Source organism: Pongo abelii, chromosome 16 (genome assembly GCF_028885655.2).
Source record: "Pongo abelii isolate AG06213 chromosome 16, NHGRI_mPonAbe1-v2.0_pri, whole genome shotgun sequence".
Classification (NCBI taxonomy): domain Eukaryota; kingdom Metazoa; phylum Chordata; class Mammalia; order Primates; family Hominidae; genus Pongo; species Pongo abelii.
In genome coordinates this window covers 99335417-99347490 of record NC_072001.2, presented here as the reverse complement: position 1 = coordinate 99347490, position 12074 = coordinate 99335417, and the positions used below count along the sequence as shown (strand labels likewise).

The 12074-nt window shown below is 39.7% G+C and overlaps 1 long non-coding RNA gene across 5 annotated transcripts in view; it reads left to right on the top strand.

Moving 5' to 3' along the window:
- Positions 1-12074, top strand: part of LOC129050214 (uncharacterized) — a 200457-nt gene that overhangs the window by 121992 nt on the left and 66391 nt on the right. The window contains exon 10 of one of the 5 annotated variants that reach the window (XR_010137268.1): positions 4740-7669. The exons of the other annotated variants lie outside the window; for them this stretch is intronic. This is a non-coding gene — a long non-coding RNA (uncharacterized LOC129050214). Of the gene's footprint in view, positions 1-4739; positions 7670-12074 lie in introns of those variants that run through there. 5 annotated transcript variants of the gene reach the window in all.

Here is a 12074-nt window from a genome sequence, read left to right as displayed (position 1 = left end):
CCCATGCCTATGTCCTGAATGGTATTGCCTAGGTTTTCTTCTAGGGTTTTTATGGTTTTAGGTCTAACGTTTAAGTCTTTAATCCATCTTGAATTAATTTTTGTATAAGGTGTAAGGAAGGGATCCAGTTTCAGCTTTCAACATATGGCTAGCCAGTTTTCCCAGCACCGTTTGTTAAACAGGGAATTGTTTCCCCATTTCTTGTTTTTGTCAGGTTTGTCAAAGATCAGATAGCTGTAGATGTGTGGTATTATTTCTGAGGGCTCTGTTCTGTTCCATTGATCTATATCTCTGTTTTGGTACCAATACCATGCGTTTTGGTTACTGTAGCCTTGTAGTATAGTTTGAAATCAGGTAGCGTGATGCCTCCAGCTTTGTTCTTTTGGCTTAGGATTGACTTGGCAATGCGGGCTCTTTTTTGGTTGCATATGAACTTTAAAGTAGTTTTTTCCAATTCTGTGAAGAAAGGCATTGGTAGCTTGATGGGGATGGCATTGAATCTATAAATTACTTTGGGCAGTATGGCCATTTTCACAACGTTGATTCTTCCTACCCATGAGCATGGAATGTTCTTCCATTTCTTTATGTCCTCTTCTATTTCATTGAGCAGTGGTTTGTAGTTCTCCTTGAAGAGGTCCTTCACATCCCTTGTAAGTTGGATTCCTAGGTATTTTATTCCCTTTGAAGCAATTGTGAATGGGAGTTTACTCATGATTTGGCTCTCTGTTTGTCTGTTATTGGTGTATAAGAATGCTTGTGAGTTTTGCACATTGATTTTGTATCCTGAGACTGCTGAAGTTGCTTATCAGCTTAAGGAGATTTTGGGCTGAGGCAATGGGATTTTCTAGATATACAATCATGTCATCTGCAAACAGGGACAATTTGACTTCTTCTTTTCGTAATTGAATGCCCTTTATTAAAACATCACTTCTTAAACTTGTTCAATGGATTGCCAGTTTAATGAGATGTTCACAGTTTCTCCATTAAAAAAAAAATTGGCTGAGTTTGATAGCTCACACCTGTAATCCCAGCACTTTGGGAGGCCAAGGCAGGTGGATCACATGAGGTCAGGGGTCTGAGACCAGCCTGGCCAACATGGTGAAACCCTGTTTCTACTAAAAAATATACAAAAATTAGGTGGACGTGGTGGTGCGTGCCTGTAGTTCCAGCTACTCAGGAGGCTGAAGCACAAGAATCTCTTGAACTTGGGAGGCGGAGGTTACAGTGAGCCAAGATCATGCCACTGCACTCCAGCCTGGGCGACAGAACGAGACTCCATCTCAAAACAAAAAACAAAAAAACAAAATCAAAGCAAAAGAGGCAGGGGAGTCTATTAGTCAAATACATCAGGAAAACAAACCCAATGTATAATATCCTCACTTTTCATGAAACACTTAATGTACTTAGCCTCACTAAAGGCTCCAAGATGTCCTTCAAAAATGTAATTAACTCAACACTTACCAAGTATGATCAATGTTAAACCCTGCACCTAACCATGGTTAAAACTTTGTTGAACAGTTTGGAAAACACTGCCTCAGTTTAACCTCTTTGAACTTCTCTTGCCACGGCTCTGTTTATGCTGTTTCTCCCTTTCAGATGCCCAGTTTGGATGGCCTTTTGGATTCTTCCTTTGGGAAAAATCGTCATTATCCCCTCTATCTTTTCAAGCTCATCCAACTGAGATGTCACCTCCTTTACGAAGCCCACTCTGATGATCCTAACTCAGACTGACATTGCTTTTCCTCTAACTCTTGAGGCACTTTTTTTAGCTGGGCTATTTGGTGTTCCTTTACTATACTTTACATTGTTCCTTTCACCATTTATGTTTATAGTGGCATCCTTTTCATCTTTACTATGCGAAAACCAGCTTTAAAGTTTCTTGAAGGGATTGATGATTCTAATTTTCAGGTTGGAAGGCAGAATCGTGAAGAAACATGAGGTTTGGATCAAGACAGTTATTTCAGTCACATTTTGGTTAACCAGCTGCATGACTTTGGGTGAATTAACCAACTTCACTAAGCTTTAGCTTTCTTATATCTGTAAAATGGGGACAATGAACTCCCCACCTCTTGGAGGTGTTGCGAAGAGTAAATGAGACTGTGTACAGTGTATAATATATTGTAAGCAATCCATACATGTCAGCTGCTGTCATTATTGTTATTATTATCACATCAGTGACTAAGAATGCTACACAAAAAGGTCCCGTTTTTGTTGTAGTGACTGTACATGCCCAATATTCTGGGCAATCAAAATTCCTCAATATTCTGAATATTTTGGCATCCAAAGAGGCTCCCTCTCTCTTTGCAAAGGCAGAGAGAGGTATGTTAAATGTATCCATCGTCTAGCAAAGAATGGTCTTCCTCCCAGAGACAGAGTGCCTGTTGCTGTGACTGCCACATTCCCTGGATTTTCTGGTCCATCGAGATTGTAATAGTGAATTTCACATGCAAACACGTAGTCCAAAGCATTCTGACTTCTGGTTAAATATAAGAGCTGTGTCTTTTTTTTTTTTTTTTTTTCTGGAGACAGAGTCTCACCCTGGAGTGCAGTGGTGCGATCCTGGCTCACTGCAACCTCCGCCTCCTGGGTTCAAGCGATTCTCCTGCCTCAGCTTCCCAAGTGGCTGGACTTACAGGCATGCACCACCATGGCCAGTTAATTTTTAAAATTTGTTTTAATTTTTTTAGTAGAGACAGGGTTTTACCATGTTCGCCAGGCTGGTCTTGAACTCCTGGCCTCAAGTGATCTGCCTGCCTCAGCCTCCCAAAGTGCTGGGATTACAGGCGTGAGCCACCACACCTGGCCAAGTGCTGCATCTTGCATGAAGAGGTACTTGGCCCCTGCCTGTGGCTAGCGTGTCCACCTGGTATACCTGACCTGGGCATCAGGGGACATGCAGGTGTAAGTCAGTGGCTGGGCAGATTCAGCCCTTTAGTTGATTTAGGTTAAATTTCACTTGAATCTATGTGATTGTTTATAATAAGATAGTTCAGCGAAATAAAATGTCAAGAGTCCTTTTATATTTTACATGATAAATATATATGAATCGAGGAAAAAGAACTTCTGTTTATTCACTAAATGTTTATTGAGTGCCTACTATTTACTGGGCACAGTTACATGCAGTTGTTATACAACAGTATACAAAATACAGACAACCCTGTTGTAATGGAGCTGAATTCTGATGGGAGAAGAGAGAAATCAAACAAGGGAATGAAACTAATATGTTATATAACAAATGGTAGTAAGTGATGTGAAAAAATTAAAGCAGGACATGGAAGACAGAGAGTTGGGAAGGTCAGTGAAATCCTTTCTGTTACAATGACATTTGAGCACAGGTGTGAAGGAGAATCTGGGAAGTACTTGGGCTAAGGAAATTCTCAAAAGGTAAAGGATCATGTCGCCTGATAGGCAAGAGAAGGAAGCTGAGATAAAGAAAAAGAGTGGTTTGAAGCTCGCTAAAAAACATGCCAGATTTTCTGGCCAAGTCAACAAGTCTTTTATCTGCAAAGGAATTCAAAAGCCATTGGTGGGTTTGAAGGAGAGGCACTACATTTGTGTTTTTGGAAGATTACTCTGGCAGTGCCAGGTGGAGAATGGGTTGAGGTAGTGAAGTAGATCCAGAGTAAGAGGAAGAGGGAGGATTTCAGGCGACTGATGGGTGCTGTCGTTTCCAGGCTGGCCATGCTGGAAGAGGAGCAGGCTTGCTGAGAAAGATGCTCACTTAGGTCAGTTCTGGAAGGGCAACGTTGGGGCAGTCCAAGAGAGAGTCTCTCCAATGCAGATGGGAGCAGTCAGTTGAAATAAAACCTCCCTGGAGAGGTGTTTTTTTTTTTTTTTGACGGAGTTTCTCTCTTGTTGCCCAGGCTGGCATGCAATGGCGCGATCTCAGCTCACTGCAACCTCCACTTCCGGGGTTCAAGTGATTCTCCTGCCTTCGCCTCCCGAGTAGCTGGGATTACAGGCATGCACCACCATGCCCGGCTAATTTTTGTATTTTTAGTAGGGACAGGTTTTTGCCATGTTGGCCAGGCTGGTCTCGAACTCCTGACCTCAGGTGATTCACCTGCCTCAGCCTCCCAGAGTGCTGGGATTACAGGCGTGGGCCTCTGCGCCCGGCCCCGGGGAGGTTTTAAAGCTGGTGGCTCATGGATGGTGACTGGGGCCATAATGGGAGTGCATGGAATTATCAGGGAGCTCCTTAGAGTGAGAAAGAAGAGGACTGAAAATAGAGACGTAGGAAGGCTGAAGATCTAAGACCTGAAGGAGGGGCCAGAAAGGAGGCCAGAAGATACCCCGGAGCCCTTGAAAACCTGGAGGCTGCCCACCAGATAGCATGATGATCAAGACTACAGGTTCTGGTGTCCAACCCACCTGGCTTTGAATCCTGATTTCCCCACTAAAACTGACATGACTTTCGGTACTAAGCCTTGCAGGGTGATTGGGAGGGATTACACGTACCATGTTCAAAATCTTTAGCACTTTGTCTGGCTTGTAGTAGGTGCTCAGTAAAGTGGTACATGTGGAAAGGGATATGGAGAGGCACATGGATGGAAATGGAGATGGAGACAGAGACGGAGGTATTCTCTAAAAATGTTCAACTCAAAGTCCTTGGCAGCATTAACAGAAGGAGTGGCAGCATCTCAGCTAGCATGCCAGAATAGGATCTGCTGTAACTCTACACAGCCCAGAGCCTGTCATGCCCTGGGGTAATGTAATGAAAGGTGTTTTCCTCTCTTCAGAACAGGTGCTCAACTGATACAATTTAGAGTCTCAAATTCCAGAGCTTAATTGTTTGTTCTACATACAAGTTAGCCGAGCTCAGAACACCTGTGGACTAAGTTCTTTTGATGCACCAAAGCCTGTCTTTTATTAAGCCCTTTGCGAGCAGTCAAAATAAGACCGAATGTCCATGTGTCGCTGCGTAACCATGTGGACGTGAAACAAGCCAGCCAGCGTGAGGACTGCACAGTAAGTACTTAAAATAGCAAGTGAATCCTTAGGCTCTGGAAAATATGGTTACGTGATTAATGTAACCAGAGTTAGAGATGAAATAACATTAAATATTTTATATATATAGAAACTTGGCTACACACACATAAAATTCCCTATTAGTTGTACTTGAGGTTTAGTTATGTTGAATCGATAAAAAATGATTTAGAGCGGATGGTTTTCAAAAGCCGGTTGTGCTTTCAGTCTTCCATAAAGAAGTTAAAATTAATTTTAATATGTTGATGGTGCTTATTGATGATAATATTCATAATAAATATCCATCGGAAAAATTCTCCGGCACATCTGTGTGACAGAGAGGTCAAGAATGTTAATGACGATCAGGACTACAAAATGCAATCCAGTCAATTCCTTTAATTAAATCTAAAACTACTTTATGTCTTCTCATTTATGTAGTAAACTGATAGTGGAGAAAAGGGCACCATCTTTATCTGGCTCATTGTAGAGTCCAAAGATGCGGTCTCAGATAGTGTTTTAACATTTGTAGCTCTTATATCCTTGTGGAATATTTAAAGTAATTATGGGTCTTAAGAGTAATGCTCCTGCTTCTATAAGAAGAAGAAAAGGTGGAGATTTGCCTTTGAATGCCGTTTTGTAGAAGGAGAGCTTTCTCTTCACAGACACTAATCTTGTATTTACAGGCTGGGTTATATTTGGCAGAGCCAACATTCCAGGGTAAATGGTAGAAACGTCTACATTTCAGTGAATCCTTTTTAATTATATTGTTTGGGATCAGAAGAAAAAGAACACAGCTGTCTGAAGTTCTCCCTACCACAGAGGTTCAAGTGCTTATAACCCAGTCATCATAGCCATGAAAAATTCATTTTTATTAATTGTGGTATCATACAAAAGTTGGCATCACCTATGTGTTTAGGTTATTAAACTTGGAGAATAGAAAGGTGAGCATTTTAGAAAATGAATCAATTAATGAATGAGCAATTCATTCAGTTTTTCCATGAATATTAATAGCATGTAGTGCTACTGTGTGTCATGTGGTGTTACGGGCATCTGAACACAGCTGTAAACCACACAGACAAGATCCAGTCTGGACCTCAAGGGGTTCCCATTTTAGCTTGAAGGAAATGAGGAAACAACAAAAAAAGTAAACGGAATTTTATCAGATAAGGCAAAAACTATGCCAAAAAACCCCCAAACAAACACCAAAGCGGGATGATGATAGGTGGACCAGCTATTCCTAGTTTGCCCAGGGCTGCCCTGGTGTTAGCACAGAAAATCTTGTGTCCCAGGTAGGCCCTCAGTCCTAGGCAAACTGGGATGATTGGCTATCTTAGTAATGGGAAAGAGAGCAGCTAAATGAGAATTTATTTTGGATGAGGGGTCAGGGAAGGCCTCTCTGGGGAGGTGATACTTCAGTTGAGATAAGAGCAATGCAGGGACCCAGAGCTCACACTGGTAATCCCAGCACTTTGGGAGGCTGTAGTGGGAGGATTGCTTGAGCTCAGGAGTTTGAGACCAGCCTGGGCAGCTTGGAGAAACCTTGTCTCTACTTAGAAAAAAAAAAAAAAAGTAGCTAGGCATGGTGGTGCACACCTCTAGTCACAGCTACTCAGGAGGCTAAGGTGGGAGGATCCCCTGAGCCAGGAGAGGTCAAGGCTGCAGTGAGCTGTGATAGCACCAATGTGCTCCAGCCTGGGTGACAGAGTAAAACCTTGTCTCAAATAAATAAATAAATAAATGGAACAATACAAAGGAGCTGCCTTCATATACCCACAGATCCCTTAGGATGAGGTTCATCTCCTGGTGATCTTTCAAAAGAAGGGATTTACGCTTTGAGAAGAAGAATAAACATTTATGAAAAGTTTTCTGTGAGCCAAACAGTGTAAATATGTTATCTCATTTAATTCCTATAGCCCCAAGTGGTAGGTAGGCATTAGTATTTCCATTTTACATGTTAGACATTAAGTGATAAATAATGTCTGAAGTCTTGAGCCTAATCGAAAATGGCAATAAGATCTTTCTCTGCTTGAATTCAAAGCCCACAGGAGATAGTGTGAAAAGTGAGTTTAAGTACTTTTGGGAAGAAGAACCACTTTCTGCTTGGAGAAGAGATGAAAATGGATCCTTCATTTATGGAGCCCAGGCTCTTGCTGTACAGCCCATGAAACCTCCTCTAAGTGGGATTGGCTTGGACATTATCCTTTAACCACTCTAGATCTGACAGCCACTGGGCTAAGCAGCCTCTTTAAGATACCTCTTAAAGAACTCAGGACTGCTTGTGGAAATAGAAAAGACTATGATGATGGGAATTGGAGTTTCTGCAAATCACAGATAAGAGGGAAAGAATATAAATTTTTAGCTTTACTATGGTCCTACTGTATCTCTGGGTTAGTGTTGCCTATGGATGAATGAGAGGCATGTATCTTTGTCTTATAATTTAGCTTCTGGGATGTGTGTGTTCTTTAAATCTTCTTAGAGAAGACCTCATGTATCATGTCTTTGGATTTTCCATTGCAGCTAACACAGATGCTTGCATGTAGAATGAAATTCATAAATATTTGTTGAAATTCAAATATTTGGAGAGTCAGCATTGGCATACTGATGAAGTTCAGTTTTGCTTTCAAAGTGATTTTTATAAGAAAATCTCTAAGGTGACTCACTTCTGGGTTTGACTAAAAACTATTTTGGACTTTGAAAAAAAATCCCTTGCCATAGTTTTATATATATAAAACTATATACATAACTATATATATAAATATAGATAAAACTATATATATAACTCTCTATATAACTATATATAAATATATAAAACTATATATATAACTCTCTATATAACTATATATAAATATATATAAAACTATATATAACTCTCTATATAACTCTATATAAAACTATATATATAACTCTATATAAAACTATATATATATAAAAAACTATATATATATATAATTATTCTTTAAAAGACAAGGTCTCACTCTGTTGTCCAGGCTGGAGTGCCATGGTGTGATCACAGTGCTCATTGTAACCTTAAACTCCTAGGTTTAGGTGATCCTCCTGGCTTAGCTTCCAAAGTAGCTGAGATTACAGGTGTGCACCTCCATACCTGGCTAATTAAAAAAAATTTTTTTTTTGTAGAGATGAAGGCTTCACTTTGTTACCCAGGCTGGTCTCAAACTCCTGGCCTCAAGCACTTGGATTACAGGTGTGAGCCATCGTGCCCAGTACCATAGTTATATTTTGGCCCAACTCATGCCATGATGACAAACTCTGAAGGTATAAACTTATTTAGCTTAAAATACAAAGATGTGAGAAAGCACTTTTGAAATGGTAGAGTGGAGGGGCTCTCTTGAACACGAAATAGACTTCAAGACAAAAAGTGCTACTAAAGACAAAGATAGACGTTTTATAATAATAAAAGGGTCAATCCATCTGAAAGACTTTAAAATTAAAACATATATGTACCCAGCCTGACAAGAGAGAAATAAAACTCTCATTGAAGATGACATGATCTTGTTCACAGAAAATCTCAAGGAATTTATTAAAAATTTATGAGTGCTAATTGTTGAGTTTAGCAAGGTTGCAGAATACAAGATCAATATATCAATATGTAATAAAATCAATAAATTCTATTTCTAGCAATGAATTCTACATAGCATTGCTAGAGATTCTAGTTCTAGCAATGAACAAGTTGAAAATGAAATTAAGACAATTCTATTTTAATAGTATCAAAAAGGATAAAATATTTATGAATAAATTTAACAAAGAAGTGCAAAATGTTTACACTGACAACTGCCCAATATTATTGAAAGAAATTGTAAAAGACCTAAATAATTGGCAAAACATCCCATGTTCATGATTTGGAAGACTTGATATTGTTCAGATGGCGATACTCCCCCAAACGATCCACAGATTCGAGACATTCCCTTTCAAAATCTTAGTTGCTTCCCCACTCTGCGTTAAATTACTCGTTGGTCCTAAAATTTAAATGGAAATGCAAGGGATCCAGAATAGACAAAACAAGAAACCTTGAAAAAAAACAAAATTAGGAGACTAACATTTCTCAACTTGAAAATTCAGGTACAGTAATTAAGATAGTGTGGTTCTGGCATAAGGGTAGATATTTAGATCAATGGGATAAAATGGAAGATTCAGAAGTAACCCTTACATGTTCCGTGAATTAATTTTTGACGAGGGTGGCAAGTCAATGGAGGAAAGAATAATCCCCCAAAATGATGCCAGAACAATTGGAAATCCACTTGTAATAGTAAATTTAGATACTCTATCCTGCATCATATCCAAGAATTACCTCAAAATGGATCTAGACCTAAAGGTAAGTGCCAAAACTGTAAAACTGAATTAGGCAATGGTTTCCTAGATGGCACTAAAAGCAAAAGCAACAATAGAAAAAAATAGGTATATTTGACTTTATTTTTATTTTTAATTTATTTTTTATTATTTTATTTTATTTTTGAGACAGGGCCTTACTCTGTCAACCAGACTGGACTGCAGTGGCATGATTATAGCTCACTGCAGCCTCAACCTCCTGGGCTCAAGCAATCCTCCCACCTCAGCCTCTTCATTAGCTGGGACCACAGGTGTGTGCCACCAGTCCTGGCCAATTATTTTATTTTATTTTGTAGAGGTGGAGTCTCACTTTGTTGTTCAGGCTAGTTTCAAACTCCTGGCCTGAAGTGATCTGGCCACCTCTGCCTCCCAAAATGCTAGGATTACAGGAATGAGCCACTGCACCTGGCTCAGTCACTTTATTAAGCATAACAAAATTTTGACTAATTTGACTGTATTAAGCATAACAAAAAAACTGCTGTGCTTCAGAACACCACCAAAAAGGTAAAAACAGATTGGCATGTGATTCATGCCTGTAATCCCAACACTTAGGTAGGCTGAGGCGGGCTGATTGCTTGAGCCCAGGAGTTGAAGACCATGGACAACATGGCGAAACGCCCTCTCTGCAAAAAAATACAAAAAATTAGCTGGACATGGTGGTGTGCGCCTGTTGTCCCAGCTACCTGGGAGGGTGAGGTTAGAGGATCACCTGAGGCTGCAGTGAGCTGTGATCACACCATGCATTTCAGCCTGGGTGACAGAGTGAGACCCTAGTTCAAAAAAAAAAAAAAAAAAGTAAAAACACAATCCACTGAACATGACAGAATAATCATATATCTAAGAAGAGACTTGTATCAAGAATATACAAAGTGCTCTTACAACTGAATAATAGGCCAGGCGCGGTGGCTCATGCCTGTAATACCAGCACTTCGGGAGGCCGAGGCGGGCCGATCACCTGAGGTTGGGAGTTGGAGACCAGGCTGATCATCATGGAAAAACCCCACCTCTACTAAAAATACAAAATTAGCCGGGTGTGGTGGCACATGGCTGTAATCCCAGCTGCTAGGGAGGCTGAGGCAGGAGAATCGCTTGAACTGAGGAGGCGGAGGTTGTGGTGAGCTGAGATTTTGTCATTGCACTGCAGCCTGGGCAACAAGAGTGAAACTCTATCTCAAAAAAAAAAAAAAAAAACTGAATAATAAAAAGACAAATATGTAATTAAAAATGGGCAAAGGATTTGAATAAGCGTTTTTTTCTGAAGAAGATATACAAATGGGCATAAGTACATGAAAAGATGGTTTATATCATTAGTCTCTAGGAAAATGCAAATCAAAACCACAATGAGATTCGTGACACACCCATTAGAATGGCTAAAATTTAAAAAGACAGACAATAACAAGTGTTGGTGAGCATGCAGAGAAATTGGAACCTCATACTTTATTGGTGGAATGGTGAAATGCTGCAACCTCTATAGAAAACAGTTTGGCAGTTTCTCAAAATGTTAAAGATAGAATTACCATATGATCTAGTAATTCCATGATTAAGTATAAATTCAGGAGACTTGAAAGCATATGTCCACACAAGAACTTCTTCAAGAATGTTCTTAGCTGCATTACTTATAATAGTCAAAAAGTGGAAGTAGCTCAAATGTTCATCAGCTGATGATTTGAAACACAAAATGCAATATAGCCATACAATGGATATTATTTGGTCATAAAAATGAATGAAGTACAGTATTAATGCATGCTACAACATAGATGAACCTTGAAAACGTTATGCTGGATGAAAGACACCAGTCACCAAAACCCCTGCATTGTATGATTCCATTTGTATGAAATGTCTAATGCAAGCAAGATCATAGACAGAGAAGGTAGATTAGTGGTTGTCAGGAGTGAGGAGAGGGAAGAATAGGGAGTGATTGCTAATGGACATGGGATTTATTTTTGAGGTGTTGAAAATGTTCTGAAATTAGATAGTGGTGATGTTTATATAACTGTGGATTTACTAAAAACTGCTGAATTGTACACTTTAAAAGGATACATTTTATGGTATGTAAATTATATCTCAATGCTGTTATAAAATCTAGTAATATGCTTTGTAGGAAAATGTGTATGAAAATAAACATCTTGGTAGATAAGTTTTTATAAGGTAAACAGAGGCAGGGGTTCAGATTTTCCCGCTAATATCTCATTTTCTCTTATCTGTTTTAGATGAGTGTAGGGCTATTATCATGGGCTTTTTCCCCAGCTGCAGGTAGGTGTACCCATTTGACTGAATTCTGGCCTATAGGGTAAGAACGAAATGTCTTGTGAAACTGCTCTGTTGTACCCTTAAAAGAAAATTGCTGGCTCTCTATGTACTCCTTCCCATTTTAGGCAGACTGAAGTGTGCACATGAGGGGTTGAGCCATTGTTTTTTTGTTTTTGTTTTTGTTTTTTTGAGACAGGGTCTCACTCTGACTCCCCAGGCTGGCATGCAGTGGCATGTTTGTCTTTCTTCCTGAAACAAATTATCCTTTTACAAAATTAAATAATTTTAAATTATTTTTAATGCTAAAAATATTGTGCATGCAATGGTGTACATTCCCCTCCCAGGCTCAAGCAATCCTCCCACCTCAGCCTCCCAAAATGATAGGATTACAGGAATAAGCCAGTGTGCCTGGCTGCCATCTTTGAGCTGCTTGTTAAGAACAACATCGTTGGGAGCTGGGATGCTGGGCCACTTGATGAGCAGAGCCTACAGAATCACTCTAATGCCAAAGAGAA